Raw genomic sequence first — 14,652 nt, 5'->3', positions numbered from 1 at the left:
GTCGGAACAAAAGATGCATTCTATCTGAAAGCGAATGCTCAACCAGACCTGCCTGAAACGCCTCGTGTAACCACACCCCCACAAATCTACGTCAGTTCGTGGTATGATTTGACTAAGACCGCCCAAATGTATACACCTGTCAGTAAAATTGCTTTGGAACCTGATGTTTCAAATATGGTAAGAAGCGTTACATTTCCGCCACATGCTTGCAGTATTCGACCAATCACTACGCACTGGTGAACTGGCCAATCATAGCACACCTCGCTTTTCAGGGCGATGAGCTTTGTTAAAAATCAGCGCGTTTCAGAGAGGCGGGGCAAAGAGGAGATACAAACATGCACAGTATGTGGAAAATACAGCGTTTTTTAACCTTAAATCGTGTATACACATTGCATTACATCTAAAACAAACCATAATATTCGTTTTAGCTGTGTCATATGACCCCTTTAAACTCTTTTGGTGAGTTTTCAGAAAAGGTTTACTAAATTACTGAATTTCATATTATTGTGTCTCTTTAGGACCACAACTGTATGAAATATTTAGAGATTAAATATTTACTATACTGAAAACATCTGGACAGAGTGCATCTCAGAGCAAAATGTCAACAAATCCTCCAGTTCTTGTACTGTAGTTTTTTATGGGTTGTCTGCAGAATAGAAGAGAGTCTGTAATAATTAAAATCTGTGTTTGTTGCTGAATAAACTCATTTATAGAGCATAGCAGCTCTGAATGACTTTAATCAAGATAAAAATTGCGTGAAACTTGTGAGAGAAGGTAATAAATTAAATCAGGCATTAGAAACAGGGTCTTAGGCTCCAGAGGCCCATAAAGTATAGCCTTACATGCAAATTCTGTCTTTTATACAACTGTGGTTCGAGAGGAAACAAACTCTTTCATTTCCAACAGAAGTGATACAACTGAACGTGAAATCGCGTGATAACTTGACTAACTTAAGAGTAAGGAACAGAAAATGTCTTTACATACAGTCAATGAAAAATCTCTAAATGACTTCTTAGGAACTTCTTCAGTCGAAAACAAATTGAGTCTTTTGAGGAAAGGTTTCCAGGGTTCTTATCCATATAATGCACTTCCGTATTACGCAATCACATTGGAAAGGTTACACGTGAAGTAGATTTCAAAAGATTTTAACATCCCTGATATGCACACGAACTGACCATTTTAAACAATAGTCTTGCACAAAGACATATAACGTGTCATTCAACATCCAAGAACTTTTGAATGGTCTTCTTTCTGCACACTCGTAAACACTGGGTCGGAACTTCCGCTTACGTCATGCGAGACATTTCCAACGTGATTGTGTGGTACGTAAAGTCATGGACTTTACGTCATGGAGGCACATATTTATATTTAAAAAGTATATAATTTTTCCGATTTCTTGGAAAATGACTAATCGTTTCGCTAGACAACACCCTTATTCATCGGCTGGTGTCGTGACCCTAGGTGTCATCTTTGATCATTTGAACCACACATAAATATAGTTCGCTCTGCATACTTCCACCTATGAAATATACAGTAAATCGCATTCGCCTGGATCTTACAGCAGAGAGTACAGCGACATTGGTTCATGCATTAGTCACTTCGAGTATCGACTACTGTAACTCTCCTGTACGGTCTGCCGTCAAAGCTCCTCCACAAATTACAGTTGGTTTAGAACTCTGCCGCACGAATCATCTGTCGGACCCCTATAACTGAGCATTTACTCCCTCAATACAACATCTGCATTGGCTTCCGGTTAAACATCAAATTAATTTCAAAATCCTACTTCTTGTCTATAAAGCATTAAACAACTTGGCTCCTCCGTATCGAGCAGAACTCCTAAACAACTACACTCCAACTCGCACTCTCAGATCATCCTCTGCACTTAACCTTGTTCTTCCTCGAACTCGTACTACCATGGGTTCTCGAGTTTTTAGTTATGCAGCTCCTCACCTCTGGAACTCGTTACCGCAGGAAGTTAAGAGTAGCAAAAGTCTTTGTGTTTTTAAATCTCGTCTTAAAACATATTTTTTTTGGCAGGCTTTTCTGTGATTTTATATCTATTGTAGCCTGTATTAACTGTTCTTAACGATGATTGTTATTATTGATTGTTCCTGTACGGTGTCCTTGAGTGTCAGTAAGGCGCCTATAAATCAAATGTAGTAGTAGTAGTAGTAGTAGTGTAGAGCCTTTTGAAGCTGCGATGAAACTGAAATTTGGACCTTAACCCACAGCACCCCGTTGAAGTGCATTATATGGATAAGAAGTAAGAACCCTGAAGCTTTCATTAAAAATCCTCAATTTGTTTTCGACAGAAGAAACAAATAAAAGACAGCTTTTATGACATGTGGGTGAGTGAATTATCATGAAATGTACATTTTTATAGTGAACTACTCATTTAAACTAACCCATAATTTGGGTTCAATAAAACAAAACAGCATTTTAGGTTTTGTCCTTATTTTACTGTACGCCCAGCATTTTTTGAACAACAGATTCAACAGCATCTCAAATTTCCTTTTTGGTGATAAAGGTGAAAGGCAAAATAGATGGTTTGTGGTTGGCCAATATCTATGTCCTGGTTTTCTTCCGTGAAAAGGTCAATAACAATAATTCCCTACAGACAAGACAGGAGTCGCATGAGGAGAGCATTGCATCAGACGTATCTCAGTAATTTGTAGCTGAGTGTGAAACTGCATTCCATGAACTGTCAAAGGTTAGAATGAAGAGGGCTCCTCCATCTCCGTTTTCAATCAGAATTCTACCCAGCGAGGTGATAGCATTGCAAATGTTTCACACGCATTGCTATGGTCAATCCACAGATGCAATATGAGACTTTTAAGGATAGAGTGTTAAATTGCCCTTCTCAACGCTGGATAAAAGAAGGAAATGCAGACATGATCAGCTGTTTCAAGACTGCAGCTGGGCTCCATAGGTCTTCTGTGGAAAAGTTGGTGAATGGTAACTTAATGTTTATGAAGGGCAAAAAACACTGTATTAAACACTGTGTGTTTAGTATAATATAAAGCTCATCCATATGCATAAATAGCAAATTATTTGTTTTTTTTTCAGGAGAAACAGTAGAAGTCACTTGGTACCTGTATATCTGTATACCTAGGTAAGGTAAGACATAAACCGAAGAAAAACTTTAACACTACTTCTACATTAATGTGTAAGATGTGTTATCTAGTGGTGAAGCTTAAATGTAGCGTAAGAGCACCTAAATTTAATTTAAAAATAAAATAACAGGTATATTTTTGCATTTAAAATCCACTTAAATCTAAGGGGCCACATGGATAGATTACAAAACAAATGCACAAACCGTTGGAAATAATTTTCAATGTGTTGAATTGTAGATAAATACTATTTTACTTTGTCTTATTCTCAAGGTTGTGCATTTTATTACTTTATTTCCACTGAAATAACCGACAACAATATTTACTTTTACAAACAAGGACAATCTCATTAGTAGAAGAGAAAACAAATGAACTGTACACTATTTTTACACCTACAGTAATACTTACTCTAAAGATAGACAATGATGCTAAGCAATGAGTAACATTTTACAGCATTTAATTGTATCACTAATGTTAGACTCCCCAACGTTCCCTAATATTGAGCAGTGATGACTAGCAGGTGCACTTCCTTGAACCCCCTTCCATAAAGTCATCGGCTCATGTATTTAGTGCTGTAACACAGTGCAGCACAGACATTCATCTTTACATTCTAGATCCTATTTGTTCCCTTCTGTTTGTTGTTTCAAACTTGTCCGTCTCTCAATAAACAAGGCGCATGGTGTTTGAAGGCACAGGCTGCAGGGAGGTTTCACAGAATCAGAGCCAGTAGTAGAGAGCCGCTGTGGGGCTGGTAATGAATGATGGGCCATCTTTTGTTTCTCTCAGTCTCTACTGGTCTCAGAGATAACAAGGCCCTGTAACTCAATCCAGCTTGAGACTTAAGTGCAATGGTTCCACCAGCTGAATAGTCTTGAGTACAATCAAATCAATGTTCAGCTTTATATTCTGTTTCACCAAATGTTCCAATGTTCATGGACGAAAAATATTTTCAGTGATATTCAAACAATATAAAAATCCTTGTGATCATTGCTGTATAGAATGTTACTGGTAAATGATTTTAAAGGAATCATATGGCACGAATACGTGTTTTTCTGTGTCTTTGGTGTGTTATAATTTGCCCGTGCATGTATTAGACACGTAAAATTGCACAAATTAAAGTGTGGGAACAAAAGATGCATTCTATCTAAAAGCGAATGCTCACCCAGACCTGCCTGAAACACCTCATGTAACCACACCCCCACAAATCCACGTCATTTCGTGGTATGACTTGACTAAGACCGCCCAAATGTATACGCAAGTAAGGTGGGTGTACCTGTAAATCTCATTGTATCGTCGCCGCCACAGCCATGTCGTGGAGACGCTGTGTGTTTCGTTGTGAAAAGAAAGCCTCTTTGTTTGCCCTTCCAAAAAATGAGACAACTAAAAATAAATGGTTACATTTTATTTACAATACTGTTCCAGAACAGTACAATCCGAATATTCAATGTGTGCAGCGCATTTCACAGATGATTGCTTCATGAACCTGGGAGAGATCAAGGCCGGCTGTGCACGAAAGTTTTTGTTAAAAAGTGGGTCAATTCCAACCATGACAACCTCACAAGGACAGTCTGGCGCTTCAGATTCGCAGCCTGTAAGTATATTTTCATTGTAAAAGACTTTGTTACGGACTAACGCGAGTTGAGTTTGTTGTGTTTGTGATCTGCAAATGCAGACACGCGCGCAATGTGAAAAACGACAACATAAGTCCTAATAATCAGTAATTATGTTCCAACTAGAGGCAACAAATGTTGTGTTTATAATGGGGTTTATTGTCTTTGTTGAGTCACGACGAGACATGGCGTAACACTGATTGATCACTGTGAGAAACTCAGGTTATCTACCACCGCTGGGGAAGCAGCACGAACACACATACATACACTTACACGCACTTACATACCTCATTCATTCTCCGCTTCCCTCCTTTTCACCGATTAAAGCTGTCGGAGGAGTGGGTGCACACGCAACACCGATAGCACATGGACATATTCTCCCATCTCTCCACTTTCCCATTCCATAACTGTTCCCGTACATTTTCATACATACCTTGCACTTTGTCTTTGTTTGTTACATGTTTTGTTAAATCCGGTGAACCAATGGTATTACGGTAGGAAACGTTATCGGCCGACCCGAACGAACCGGCGGTAGCGCTTATGATGGCACTTCCGGGTGGGCGATACCATTGTATATTCATTGTGTTAAGTGTTTGGGTGTTTGTTTTATATTTTTATATGAAGTTTATGTGTTATGTGTTTATGTGTTAAATGTATGTTAAGAGTGACATGTTACTTACCTGTAGACATGAGTGGTGTCAAAATGTGACAGAAATGTATACTTACCTGTGTAATGGTAGGGCCCAAAAAAGGGGCGGGGTTTGGCCTTAATAAGCCCAGGCGAAACTCCTAATCAGGGCTTGTTCACCAAGTCGATGCAAGAGTGCTACCGTGGTGCTTCACGCAATCTAAAAACCTGAGAATACAGTTGTTTGTTTGGTACGTTATCGGTGAAAGATTATTTTTCTACTACTCTGATTTTCTTTTCCTTTAATGATTTCATTTGATACTTTGATTTTATTGGTTACTGGGACATTGTACATATATACCTTCATTGTTGATTACTTTTTGGCACTGTAAATAAATACCACCTTGCACAGGAGTGCTTCTGCGAGTGTGCCATCATTTTTTTCATCCATATTGGACCCTTAATTCCTCCCGAAGACAAGCTGGTAGGCTCATTTTCATCACATTTGGTGGCAGCGGTGGGATGGCAACTCGCAAAACAGTGCCGAAAGGTCGGAAACACCGGATGGGTTTACGATCCCAAATGAAGGCAGCGTCAGGTGAAGAGGAGGCCTGGAATTCGGGGGAGACTTTGGAGGGTGAGGAGGAAACCGTAGGAGTCTCACACAAGTCGAATCCATCGTCCAAGCCTGACAAGCAAATTGGTGAGGGAATGATCTCCCTGATGCGTCGACAGAGAGAGGAGCGGTATATGCTGGAGCTCCGAGGGCTTCGAGAGACCATCTTGCAGTCGACTCGTCCTGGTGAGACCTCGCCTGATGGGGGCAGCATACGCATGGGGCTACTGACACCAGTACCAAGGGTATCCACAAGACACAGACCAACCTCCATCATGGACTCCCCAAGTGTCACACCAGCGAAAGAGCCAATGCAGTGGGCTGGTCCGAAGTTGCCGAGTTTCCAACAAGGGGAGGATATCGAGAACTATCTTTGGCGGTTCGAGCGTCTGGCAAAGACCTGTAAGTGGCCGGAGGAGGAATGGAGCTATCGTTTGGTGCCATTGTTAAGCCGGCAAGCACTGGAGGCGTATCTGGCGATGGATGAACAGCAGGAAGAGAGCCACGTGCACCTGAAGGCAGCACTGTTGGAGAAATTCAACATATCTCCAGAAACCTATCGGCAGCGCTTCAGGGTGTCGACCGTTCCAGCAGGGGAATTACCAACTGAGACTTATCATCGGCTGACGAATCTCTACAAGCGATAGGTATGACCGGAGGAACGTTCTAAAGAGGAGATTGGTGAGACCATCGTCCTAGAACAATTTCTTCGGGTGATACCCTATGACGCACGCACCTGGGTAAGAGAGCATGAGCTGACGTCAGGACTAGCTGCAGCGAGGTTGGCACAGCAGTACCTGAATGTACATCATGGAAATCTCCGTACTCAACCACACAAAGGTACTGTACGTGGTGTTTCCCATAACTCTGGGATTGACAAAGGGCGAGTTGAACGGTCTGACAATGTACCCAGTCCTAGGTCAACACCCAAGGATTGGCTTTGCTTTTACTGCCAGCAGCCAGGACACAAAGCAGTTTGTGTGTCCGGTTCGCAAAGCGAAGCTCACTGGGTTTTGTTATGTGCCCAGAGAGGGCTGTGATTTTGACTCTGTGGGGGAAGGGGTCAACACATATGAGGTGACTGTGAATGGACATGCTCTGAGGGCATGGTTATTCACTGGCAGTTCTCTGTCAATGATGAAATCATGCTGGGTAAATAATGTGAACTGTGTGAACACTACCTCTGTACAGTGTGTGCGTGGGGATGTAAAGAGGTATCCCCGAGCTGAAGTGATGGTGGAGGTAGCAGAACAAATGTATTTGTTAAATGTTGCCATAGTGGACAATTTACCAGCAGACATGATTCTAGGAAGAGATTTTCCTATATTATATGAACTTTTGCAACCCGCCAGTCGGGATTCTCAATGTACTGTCAGGCATACCAATGTCGATGTGTCATGTCCTGCATTTACCAGGGCTCAAGCCAGGGCAGGTCTGCAGACATTGCCAGACTTATGCGATAGTCTGCTGCAGGGCGGGACCAAAAGCCCTAGGAAACCACGTAGACAACAACGGCTAGAGAAGTACCTGGGTACCCCAGCCTCTGAACCTCTGTGGAGGGATTGGAAGTGAATGGCTGCAAGGTCCCAGGGAACATAGCCCAATTACAAAGGGAAGACGAAACTTTAAGATCCCTGATTAGTAAAGCTAAATGTGAAAACCTGACAAAGCTGGGCACTGAACAATGTGTAATGTTGAATGATGTGTTGTATATGCAAAGCAATGATGTGACACGTTTAGTTGTACCCTTATGTTGTCGTCCTCTTGTCTTGCACCTTGCACACACTATTCCATGGGCTGGCCACTTGGGTCAGCAGAAAACATATGCACACATTAGTTCAAGGTTGTACTGGCCCACACTATACACAGATGTTAAAACCCACTAACACATGTGCCATATGCCAAAAGACGAGTGCTGTGTCCCAGCGGGGTAGAGCTCCCCTACAACCTCTCCCCTGTGATCTCAACCCCTTTTAGGCAGATCGCTATGGATATTGTCTGACCACTGGAGAAAAGTAGTGCGGGACATCGCTTCATCCTGGTGATCAGCGACTATGCCAGAAGGTATCCTGAGGCAATACCACTTCGGTCCATTACAACACCCAAGATCATCCAAGCACTGATCCACCTCTTCTCTCGAGTCGGCATACCTGGGGAGATCCTGACGGACCAGGGAACGAACTTCACGTCAAGGCTGATGGGACAGCTGAACATGCAACTGGGCATCAAAGCGGTACGGACAACTCCATATCATCCACAGACAGATGGACTGGTGGAGAGGTTCAATCAAACACTGAAGAACATGCTGCGGAAGTTCATGGCAGACACGGGAAAAGACTGGGACAAGTGGCTGCCGTTTGTGCTGTTCGCCTATAGAGAGGTACCTCAAGCATCGACAGGCTTCTCACCTTTTGAACTCCTGTATGGATGGCAGGTACAAGGACCCTTGGACCTGTTAAAGGAAAGCTGGGAGAAACATGAAGTGAAGAAGGAGAAGGGGATAGTACAGTACGTACTGGAGATGAGAGATCGGCTGGAGCGGTACCGAGAACCTGATGGAAAGGCAACAGGCACAGAAAAGGTGGTAAGACCAACACACCAGGCTACGATAGTTCCAGCCTGGGCAGAAAGTGTTACTACTCTTACCAACATCAACACACAAGCTTTTAACTAAGTGGCAAGGACCTTATACTGTGGTTCGCAAGATGGGACCAGTGACTTATGAAGTCCATCATCCGGACAAGGGCAAGACCAGGCAGACCTACCATGTGAACTTGCTAAAGGAATGGAAGGAGCCGCTCGGTAAGGGACCAGAGACATCATTGCTGGTGAGGAAGGTGGAAGAAGAAGAGGATTCAGAGGATGTGAAGAGGCAGCCGTCTTTGGTGAACCTAAAACACCTAGAGGACCCCAAGAGGGAAGGGCTGCAGCACCTCTTGAATCAGCTTCCTACTCTGTTCTGTCAGAGGCCTGGACGGACTGAGCTTGAAGGAGGAAATCAAAGTTATGAAGGAGCTGGGAGTGATCGAACCTTCGACCAGCGAATGGAGCAGTCCGATGGTGATCGTCCCCAAGAAAGACGGATCCCTACGTGTCTGCATTGACTTCAGCAAGCTCAATGCCCAGTCAAAGTTTGATGTGTATCCGATGCCAAGGATAGATGATCTACTGGAGAAGATTGAGAGAGCCAAATATATCACCACGCTAGACCTGAGTAAGGGATACTGGCAGGTACCCCTCAACCCTGAGTCCAGATTGTACACAGCATTCCGAACACCAGTAGGGCTGTACCAATTCACCGTCCTTCCGATTGGTCTTCATGGAGCACCAGCCACTTTTCAGAGGCTGGTGGACCGAGTCCTCCAAGGCTGTAAAGACTTGAAGACTGCGGCTTACCTGGATGACGTGGTGATACACAGCAACTCATGGCCAGAGCATCTACAACACCTGCAAGAGATCTTAAAGAGGATAGACAGGGCAGGATTAACGCTCAACGTTTCCAAATGCGAGTGGGCACGGCAAGAAACCAACTATCTGGGGTATCATCTGGGCAATGGACAGTTAAGGCCACAGATCGACAAGGTGGAGGCAATCCGAAGGAGCCCACAGCCAAAGACCAAGAAGGAGGTGAGATCATTCTTGGGACTGGTGGGTTGGTACCGGAGGTTCGTACCAAACTTTGCCTCCATCGCAGCGCCCTTGACAAACCTCCTGTTCAAAGCAGTAAAGAACCCGATTCCTTGGACCGATGACTGTGAGATGGCCTTCACAGCACAGAAGGAGAGGATCACTAACGGCAAATCTTTATAACATCATATATAAAAGGTATAACAGTTAGCTATAGTTTTTAACTATTTAACATACTTTTAAAAAAAAAACCTTACCAATCCTTTACATCTTGCTCAAGTCGTGCTGGCAAAGTTGATGTATTGGCTTGATCATCTTCATTTTCCGGATCAGATTCGGGCTCGAATGACATTTTATTACCTGTCAGTATAATTACTTGGGAACATGATGTTCCGAATATGGTAAGAAGCGTTACATTTCAGTCATACACTTGCCATATTCGACCAATCACTACGCACTGGTTAACTGGCCAATCATAGCACACCTCGGTTTTCAGAGCGATGAGCTTTGAAAGAGCTTTGAGTAGGGGCAAAGAAGAGATACAAACATGAACGGTATGTGAAAAATACAGCATTTTTGAACCTTAAATCGTATACACATTGCATTACATCTAAAACAATCGATAATATTTGTTTTAGCAGTGTCATATGACCCCTTTAAAGCCTTTGAAAACATATGTACACCTCAAATTATAGATACAGTAAAGAAGTTGTGGTTAGATGTTATCAAGCTGTTGAGCAGATGGGGGTAAAGCATTATATTCACCTTCGTCTTTTTACTCTGAACTGCAAAATTACGCATGTAATAATGCGCTAAACCATTGTGACAGGAGCTCTGAGTCTCTATATGATTGTAAATGCTTAATGTTGAAATGCCTCAGGTGTGCTAAATGGGACTCGGAAACTCAGTTTTATTTTTTCGTCTAGTTCAGTGGTTTTATGGATTATTTACAATTATCTGAGGTGAAGTAATGGCCTTCGTAAGAAAAGGCTCTTCAGTTTAGATCAAACTGTATACAAAAAGATTTTAAATTATTGAATGGTAAACACAGTTGTCCCAGGTTTGTATCTATTTTTTTACAATATGGAAATTGTCACAATGTCAGATTTTAACTACATGATTCGTCACCTTGGAATTATAATGTTCTATCTGACATTGTCAAAACGTTTTCACATATTATTGTTTTGTGAAAACTTGTTTACATAATGTGATGTTTTTGTCCTTTATATTGTGTACATTTTGGGACTTTTTTCTATCTGCAAAGCCAAATGCAAAAACTTTGAAGCAATATCTCTGCTCCAAATGCAGATAGAACCTTATAAAATAAAAGGTGGTGGATTCCTGTGGCCGAAAGAATTCACAAAAACAATATTTTCAACGATATGAAATTTTGAAAAAAAAAATGCTATCAGTCAAATCTTTTCATCTTTTACTTTGTTTATATTGTTTACTTTGTGTTTCTCTGAATTATGCAAAAAATATGAGTTTAGGGATGCAGAGAAAGTGACTTTAAACATTGGTTCTTAAAGCAAAATGTAAAAAAATAGGGCACAATATACTGCATTAACATGAATTAATTATCTATATATATTTTTTTTACAGCTGTTTTACCTCTATGTTAAATTTTGCAATGCATTATGTTGTTGTTTTATCGTTAATGGAATTTACGTAAAATTAACAAATAATGTAGCAGAAAATTACATGTTTCCTTTATTACCCTTATTTTACAGTGTATGTCGGTGTGTTATTGGCGGCAAATTCTTTATACTATCATATGTGTAGTATTAACACAATATCAGTAATTTTAGTTGTTAATATGATGATTATATTCAATTTTGTGGAAATAAGCAGACATTCTGCTATAGATACAGGATTCCTATTTGTTTTCCACATAAGAAAGTCATTCTGGTTTAGAAATCATTACAGAATTTGTGTTATCTGTCCCTTTAATGATAATATTTAGGGGTTATTTTACTCGCGGAATATAGCAAGAAAAAACACAATGCAGCTTATATTGGCCCAACTTGCAGTGACTCAGTAGCTCTTTGCTAAATGTTCTATTAGACCAGGAGCCTGTTAATCAGCTATCAAATCGACCAATGGCAATTTTCCCAATTAACAACCATTTAAAACGAAAAATCCAGCCCACTCCCCAACCCCACGCTTTATATACTAATTACCTGTCACACGGAAATCAGCAGAGGGTGTTAGCCAGCGAGGGTTCTAAACTTCAAGAAATGTTCCACAGACTATCAGCACGCCAGTGGGAAAAAAGAGAAAAGCAATAATAAGCTTTCACTGTACTGATAAGTAACCATCTCTGACAGGCTGGTAATTAGAATGAATTATGGGAGGACAGCAGTTTCTCTCGGCCTGCTCGCACAGACTTTTTGTGTGTTTGTTGGGAACCTGTTCATTGGGCTGTGAAATCAGAACCATCTGACTGCATTCCCAGGCTACAGTCCACACTCATCGATTCCTCTCTGTCACTAATGTTCACTATCCCAGCATGCCCAGCTGAGAATTCTCCCTCTATTTAAGGTTCGTGTCATTTGTCACTTTGGTATGTCATTATGAATGTGTTGTGTGTTGAATGACTGGTGAGCATTGAAATTTTCCACTTAAGTGTAGTGAACTGCATTCGGCTTTGGGGGATAATACACCAGTTCGCTCTGTTTAGGCTCGCTACAAAGCTCTGGACATCCGTTGGGTCCAACAAAAGGCTACAGAGCGAGCGTGCCTCATGTTAAGCTAACTGAAATAATATGAATAGAATGCTTATTAAATTGCCAATCGCTGATGAAAGCGGCCCTGTCTCGGTGAGGAAATGGGGGTCTTTAGGATCTGTCGAAGCACAGTAGCAGATTTCTTCGACTATGAAGAACTCACACGGGAAAATATCTTGCTGGTTTATGATTGCTTTAAACGATACGTTAAGTAGAAATAGAGTGATTTTCAGCTGTTCATGTTGAAGCGAAAATATACTTTTTGCCTCAAAAAGACTCTTCTCTGTAAGTTGAACAGATGCTGGTTTTATTGTGGAAATAAAGATCAAATTATGTACGGTGATGAATGGCCTTTCTCAGGAGATTGATGGAGGGGGACGAGAGCCACAGCACATTCAACAGTGTTCCGTGGGCCTGAGATGAATAAATCAGAAACTGAAATGAATTTAAAGAGAAGATATGAGTGGATGTTTTACATAATCTATAAATTACCTTTAGGTGGCTGCTTCAGTCCAGTCTCTAGTGCATTGCTCCCTAAGCAGGAAATTAAAGTTTGAGACATCTGACAGATAGGAGTTCGGCCTTCATCTGTGGAAAATATATTACCAGAATATATCTGAAACTGGATGTGAATTCAACCATTAATACTATGTCTCAATGACGTATAGCATCCCTTTATGCTTAGAAGCAGTGTTTTTATTAGATTTTAATTGTTGCCCTTTAAAAATGATTTTCAAGCAGATCTTATACTTTTCAAATGGCATTTTTTCATTAAAACAAAAAGAAATATTGTCAATATATATCAAAACTTTGATTGAATTCTACATTTGAACATTTCTACTTACAAAAAGCTGAACTGTCATAACATAAACATTTTATAGAATACGTCTTACATAATCGCTGCTGTTTGAAGTTTTTAAAGGGATAGTTCACCCAAAAATAAAAATTCTGTCATCATTTGCTCACCCTCAAGTTGTTCCAAATCTGTATCAATTTTTTGATCTGATGAACACAGAGAAAGATATTTGGAAGAAAAGATATTTTGTAACCAAACAGTTATTGGCCACCATTGACTATAGTAGAAAGAATTACAATGGTAGTCCAAAGTGGAAATTTATAAAGCAATTTTTCCTACTATGGTAGTCAATGGAGCTTTAAAAGTGTTTTGGAGTTATTTGGAGTTTTTACTTTTACCAATTAAAAGTGACTACTGAACTACACATTCAACAACACTCACTTGTTAGACAGTGGAAGCGGATTTAGTGGCTACAGGTCACTGCAATAATTAAAGGAAAACTCATAACTACACCAGCCTACAACACAATGAGAAATATACAATATGTTGGAAAAGAGAAATTTTGTTATCTATGAAATAGGGCATTTTGTTATCAATTTAAAGGGATACTGTATACCAAGATATTTTAAATATATATTTATCATGGCTATCTCTGTTAGATTTGTTGATATGTTTGTAGACGTTATTTTAGCATGTGTATGGTTTTCTACCAGTGTATTATTCATGTATTTAGGCTGTATATTGAACCTCTATTTTGTTCCTTAAAAAACTACTTTTATTTGGTTCTGTGAAAACTGACTTTGCTATGTATAAGCTTTATTTTGAACAGTTGCAGATGAAGTCATATTAATGGAGAATCTTTTATTTGTAGAAACTGCTAAAGTTGTCATAATTTATATAAAGTCATATAATTAAAAATGATCTTGTTTACACTTCAGTACACGCCAACCACGAGAATTCATTTGCATTAGAGGACGAAGGTCTGCTGTGACAGAGGTAGAGAATGAAACAGTTACACGTCCAATATGTCATGTAATATATCCCTTTTAAATGAATGTATTTCAAATATATCCATTTTTATTTTTCGGTTTGACTTTGTTAGCTAAAAGGCTATGGCTGGAGGTGGAAAGGGCCTATCCTGAAAGGCTAATTGTAATTTGGAGAAAGGCCTTTCAATACTAAACTGTAAGAGGAGGCTGAGGATCAGAAAGACATTTTTAAGGAATACAGTCAGTATGAAAAAAACTCAAGTCTGTGTTCTTTTATGTAAATGAAATTAGTTATAATAAGAATTTAAATATGCGAACAGTATGCCATAGGTGATCCCATTGGGGGTCACCTAACAAAGCCTTGGAAACCTGCCAGCCTGGGAATCGAACTTGCAACCTTAGAGTTTTAAGTCTGGCTCTGTAACCATTAGGCAACAACTGTACTTGACCCAATGCATCAAATATTGCCTAATAAGTGAACAAGAGTAATGATATGCAATTGCTCAATAAATTGTTCTGCAGTTAAAATACTTTAAAAAAAAATTGTAAA

The sequence above is a fragment of the Triplophysa rosa genome, linkage group LG19, assembly GCF_024868665.1.
Source record: "Triplophysa rosa linkage group LG19, Trosa_1v2, whole genome shotgun sequence".
In the NCBI taxonomy this organism is placed as follows: Eukaryota; Metazoa; Chordata; class Actinopteri; order Cypriniformes; family Nemacheilidae; genus Triplophysa; species Triplophysa rosa.
This window is presented reverse-complemented; position numbering follows the sequence as displayed.